The following is a 6298-nucleotide window of genomic DNA, read 5'->3' on the forward strand; positions in this document are numbered from 1 at the left end:
AGATAAAGGACTGATGGACTTCTTTCTTTTCTGGCCAATGTTTACAATCTGACAGACAACTTGAGGAGCGACAATGAAGGTGGAGTTGAGAGATGATGTCCAAGAGGGTTTTTCAGCTTTGCAGTTTTGCATGCAGATATCTCGTCACTGAGATTAATTAAAGCTAAATCTTGATCAGATGGAAGCTGATGGGATACAGGATAATCAAGGTACCTGCTTACCAGTAAACCAGCCAGCAAGCCTAGCTGCCCAACCAGCCCACCATATGACCAACAAACATACCAATAAGACAACCAGCCAACAAACAAACAAGCCAGTCAACAAACCTGCAAACTAACAAACCAAGAAAAAAGCTGACCTGTCATCTAACCAGCCAACATGCAATCTGGCCCAGTCAGTTAAAAAAATACTTCAGGCCAACTTTGGAATGCTAAACAAGCAATACGACCAACTTTCTTAATATTCAGCCAGCTATCTATCTAAACGACCAATTATAAAAAACCAAGATGCCAACCTGCAGAACAACTAAAAGCAGCCCACCTACCAACCAAGCCTGCAAATCAACAAGCAAACCAATCAACCATACCACAAACTGTCTGATAATAATCAGTCAAGAATTAAGCCAGCCTGTCATCTCACATGCAAACTGGCCAAACGTCAAACTACCCAAAAAGAACAACAAGCCAACTGAGGGATTCTAAACAAGCAATACAACCAACAACAACTAACAGTCCGCCAACCAACCAAACCTGCAAATCAACCAGCAAACCAATCAACAATCCCACAAACTGTCAGATACAAATAATCCAACCACTTAACCTTAGCGGCTCATCAGCCAACCAAACAGCCCACAAACCTGGTAAGCCAACAAACAAAGAAACCAGCCAACAAACGAAGAAACCAGCCAACCAACATACCAGTCCTCCACCAAACCAACCAAAAAAACCTGCAAAATTCACAATCTTTGACCTCAAATGATTTCTATCAGATTTGAAGTGGAGACGATAAAAACAGAAAGTGTCTCTTGTTCTTTGGAGAACAAACGTCTTTGATTTTCATGACTTTCAAGTGACACTTGAATGCAGCAACAACAACAAAAACACAGCCGTCAAAATATTTATCAGCTGGAATAATGGAAAAAATAAATGGCCATTGCCTCGTCTCAGAGTGACACCGCAATAAGTCTCCTGATGGAGGAAAACCTGAGCCAGACAGGAGTTGGAAATTGAATTTGAAGTCTGTCAAAATAGTTACACTGCCTGCAACTGACACAAAGGAAACAATGTCTTTTACAGAAAAGTGAGACAGCAGCCCACGTCCTGCAGCATCTCAAGGACACTGAGGCTTTAATTGGACGAATACATGAGTGAGTTTGTGGCTCACTGCTACGAAAAAGCACTGAACATGTTAATAATGCTTCAATTAATAACTGATTGCAAGCCGAGGTCATCCGCACTAATTCACACGCCAGCCTTGAGTTTTAAAAAGCAGCCAGGCGTTGAGGGGTGCAGAAAGTCATCCAACCCAAGTTATGTCTCAGGTTTGCATACAAATAAATAAATAAATAAACCCACCCTGTGCCAAAAAAGTTGTATCTTTCCATGTGGATTTTCAAGTTGCCATTTAGCCACACCATATCATGGTGTTACTATATCATGGTAACAGATGAATACACACATACTCCACAGGAAAACAGTTTGCAAACAACGTGCTGTAGACTAGTGCTGAAGTACACAGAATCAGTCTTGGTCTCGAGACCACTTTTGAAGATCCTGGTCTTGTCTCGGTCTCAGACTGGGTGGCCTCGGATTTTAAATCAAGACCGGTCAAGACACCTACTGATAGGCTATTTTTTTTACCAACCTAAATATTTTATATTTATGGTCTTGGTCTCGTCTCTGTCTCAGTCTTGGTCTTGACCTGATCTCGATCCCTAAAATTCTTGGTCTTGTCTCTGAGCACTCTGGTCTCAGATTTGTCTTGGTCTCAGTTAGTGTGGTCTTGACTGTAGACACTAGCAGAGTCATATTTGGATACAGATTAAATAATTTAACGGTAGCTTTGAGGTCGACATGGTTGATTAGCTCCTCGCGATGTCTTTGCCAGCTTCACACCCTCTGCTTTTAAACAAAAGTACGTTGTCTAAAAGTGGGCAACGTAACAGCATTTTGTGTGTCTTACAACAGTGCCGTTGAACTCGGAGACCTTTAGTGGGCACCAGAGCTCCTCCTGTTGTCTTGTATCTCTCCCCACTCAGGTTGCCTTCAGGTAGTAAAAGGCAGAGCCAGTTTATTTGATGTCATGCACCTGTGCAGGCTGGGCATTGGTATTTAAGCCGGCTTCCCTCTCTCTCTCTCTCTCTCTCTCTCTCTCTCGTCCACACTACCTTTGGTTTGTAGTCTTTGTTTTGCCTCCACAACAACACACATTCACCATAGCAATCACCACTGATTTATGGACTGCATTTTCTTTTATTTGGATATTTTTCCTCAGTTTCAATAAATTATTAACTAACTTTAAAACTGTGTGATCTCCCTGTTTGTCACTGAGCCTGGGTCGTGACACACCAAACCAAATTCTTACATATCGTTGCTTTAGAACAATTATGTGGCACAGATTATGCAAAAAAAATATTAACGTCAGCATAAAAATGACCCACTTGTTGCTCTCCTAATACCTGAAATCCTCTTTGATTTATAGCATGCGGCGCTCAAAGATGCTCTGTGAAGTTGCTGCTGGTGTTGTTGTTTTTTTTTGTTTGCTGCAGGGCTGTATCTCTTCTGTTCCACACGCTGCTTTAAATGTTTCTTTTAACAGAGAAACTATCTGAACCTCCTGCAGAGACAAATAATGAGTTCTGTAATTATACTGAAATCGTTTGTGTGCAGCTCACAATGTGTGTGTGTCTGTGTGAACGTGTGTACCATTGTGTATCTGTGTGTCTGTTCATGTTCCTGTTCAGAGGCTGAAACATCTCCTCGAGTCGTGTCTTCAGTCTAAAACAGGATTTACAAGCTGGATCTTATCTGCAGCGCGGCTGATATGCACATGAGAGCTGACCTTTAATATTCAGTGTTTGAGGCGAATATTGTCCAAACTGGAAAAGGTTCTTTCATACGGCTGCAAGAAAGCTGGTGAAACGTTTGTGGAGTGTTTCTTAGGCAAGTGGTTCTCAACTGCTGGGTCGGGACCCAAAGGGGGACGTGGAGCTAAAATAACTGATGTCTATGAAGTAGTTTTTAAACATGTTTGTTTTGTGTTGTCTCTTTGTCGTTTCACATTTTGGATTGTCTCAGGTCCGGTCTGCACCATATTTCATCATGTATATCAGAAATGTGTGTCTTTGTTTCTCATAAGGAGTTGGTGGTGGGTCCTGAGGCTACTGTCTTAGGCATTGATGCCTAAGAAACACTGCACAGCGAATTAATGTAGAACAAGTGTATGGTAACATGAATCGGAAAGGAGCAATATGTTTCCCTGCCACCTAGTGTTTAAAATGTAGAGAGCTGTCTCCCCCTGCCCCCTCCTCTTTAGAGTCGATACTCACACAGGTTGCCATGTGGTGGACACTGAAGCTTCAGTGTTTATCCAGCTCTGCATCGGTCTGTAAACCTTTCTGTGTTCTAACCTCTCTCCATTTTTCAAAAGCATCTCCAATATTGATCCTAGTTTGAGCACGTTTCTGCTCGTGGAGCTTATTAGAAACATGCAGAGGCTTTTTAGGTCGGGTACAATCACTTCTATCTGAACCACTTCTCTTGACTGCTTCCATCACTGCAACACCTGTTGGTTTGACCTGATAACTGCTCTCATATCTGACAAACCAAGGGGTGTCCAAAACTGCCATGTGGGGGTGTCTTAAAAGCACCTACCTTCTCTGGTCCAAACAAATCCAGAGTATTCAGGACCAGAATCTAAAGTGATAAGGAGGACATACTGGCTGCTGCATTGTTGTCAGAGAAGCCAGCACTTCAACATAGCATGTTTCCCTTTTTTCAGCGAACAGTTTCTAATAATTTTTATTAAAGTAGGCAGACCATCATTAGGCTACCCTTTTATTCCTGCTTAGCAGGTATTTCACAGCAGAAAGCCATTTTCATTCCCAGGCGGCAGGAATCGCTGCAGAAAGCCATGAAAATCATGTGTGTTCCCTGGAGGGATGAAAGCACTTTAGGAGTTTCTGTCTCAGTTCAGAGGCTTATGAAACTCCCTGAAGCGTTTCACATTTTCTGCCATGCCAAAGGGAAAAAAAGCCGCTTCCTGCTGATACGTTAAAACACCTCCAGAGCTTCACAAATGATTTTACAGCCTGAAAACATAAGAGTGCAGGTACAAAGGCACAAACCTGAATCACTTTACTCTCCAAGAACAAAATGTCAAGAGCAGCCAGCTGTTTGTGGAGAGGGGGGGAAGAAAGATGTTTTAGAGTGCATAGTTTTTACTGATGAATGAAAAGGACCCAGTGGTATTATGAAACATCACTGCTTGAGAGGCCTTTCAAGCTGCAAAAGTAGTCATTTTACAAACTATGAAATATGAAAACAAAGTCAGATGACACCAGTAATGAATCAACAACAGTCCTGACGGTAAAGCTGCAGAATTATCAGAGAATATCTACGATTTGGGTGTCTTCTAAGACAGAAAAAAAACCTTAAAGTTCCAAAAGATTTAATACGATTTTCCAGACATTCTTGAAATACAGAGTTCTCGAGAATGTAGCTGGAAACGGCAATTTTTTGTTTTGTTTTAAGATTTATTTTTTGGCTTTTGTTTGCCTTTATTGGAGAGATAGGACGATGGATAGAGTTGGAAACCAGGGAGAGAGAGAGGGGAATGAGGAAAGGAGCCACAGGCCGAACTCGATCCCGGGCCGCCGGCCTGGAGTACCACAGCCTCCATACATGGGGGCGCCCGCACTAACCACTGCCCCACCAGTGCTCCCTGGAAAAGGCAACTTAACTATGTCACAGTGATGTTGACGTTTAAATACAAATGTGGTGGCATCAGCATTTTGTCATGTTTTACAATCGTTTGAAATTGTGTCATAATCAAGCGGCAACCTCCGGTCGTGAAAATGAAGCCAATGCGGAAGTGCAAAATTCTGCAGTTCATCGAGTGTCCACTAGAGGCTGGCTCCAGGAACACTGGAAGTCACATCTTTACGGGATCATGAAGCGTGCCAAAGCACACCTCTCCCAACTGTGCCAGGGCCAAGGAAGTGTACTTGAGCACTCACAATGTGTGTCGAAAAGTAATGTGTGACTAAAAAACCACCTCGACACAGGGTTCATTTGGTGGCTGGTCTGGAGCTCATAAACTCATGTGGATGGACTTCCTCACCACATTTTCTCTCTTGTCATGGATTTGTAGATCTTCCCATTTCTGTTTTTTTCTTCAAATAACTTTTCTTCCATTTTGGGAATTCTTGACCTAGAAAGCAAGCTAGATATAGATTTTTAAAGTATTTGTCCTACATATTTTCCAAAATCTTAAGAGGACTTACGCAAAGAGGAAGAAGATATGCTTTACTAATCGACCCTCCGGTTCCAAACCCGAGTCCCTACAGACTGAGCTACTGCCGCCCCAGGACTTGAAGACATTAAATTATCTCAGTCCGCTTTATAAACGGGAAATGCTCAATTTAAAGCTACAGCATACAACAAATCATACATGGTCAGAGTTTTATAGACATATATCATATAAAGACAATGTGATGATCCAATGAACAGTCAAATAGAGGGCTGCTGGTATCTCAGAGTTGTTGTGAAGTTCCAGCATCATGTTAAGGCTCATTTGAAACCCTTCAAGAACGAACGTATGAACTCTTACCAGAAAAGTAAGAAGTATTTTGTAAGATTTAAACAAAAAAGGAGTAAACAGGCCCCACAGAGAGAAACTCTGGGGAGCCAAATCCAGGACTGTCCTCTGAAAAGCCTTGTGGTTATCAGTGTCTGGGTTTAAAGCTTAAGATGGTTTAACTTTCAGGAATTAAGATTTACTTCAGAACCATGAAAATAAATCATTGAGTCAGGTTTAAAAAAAAGGACAGCGTCGGACAGGAGAACTTGAGAGGCTGGAGAAGATCAATGAGGAGAGACTGCACCGTGTCAGTCTCTCAATAATCCGTCAATAACCAGGACAACTGTCTTTCAGTTATGTAAACAGAAATAACCATCAATGAAAGCATTTGTCAATTCACTTATCATTTATCCATGACCAGAGCTTAGACTGTATATAAATATGGACAGCTCTTCATCTCCTTCTCTTGTACAAAATTGAAGCCAAAACACCACAGCGT

This window comes from Labrus mixtus, chromosome 4 (genome assembly GCF_963584025.1).
Source record: "Labrus mixtus chromosome 4, fLabMix1.1, whole genome shotgun sequence".
NCBI lineage: Eukaryota > Metazoa > Chordata > Actinopteri > Labriformes > Labridae > Labrus > Labrus mixtus.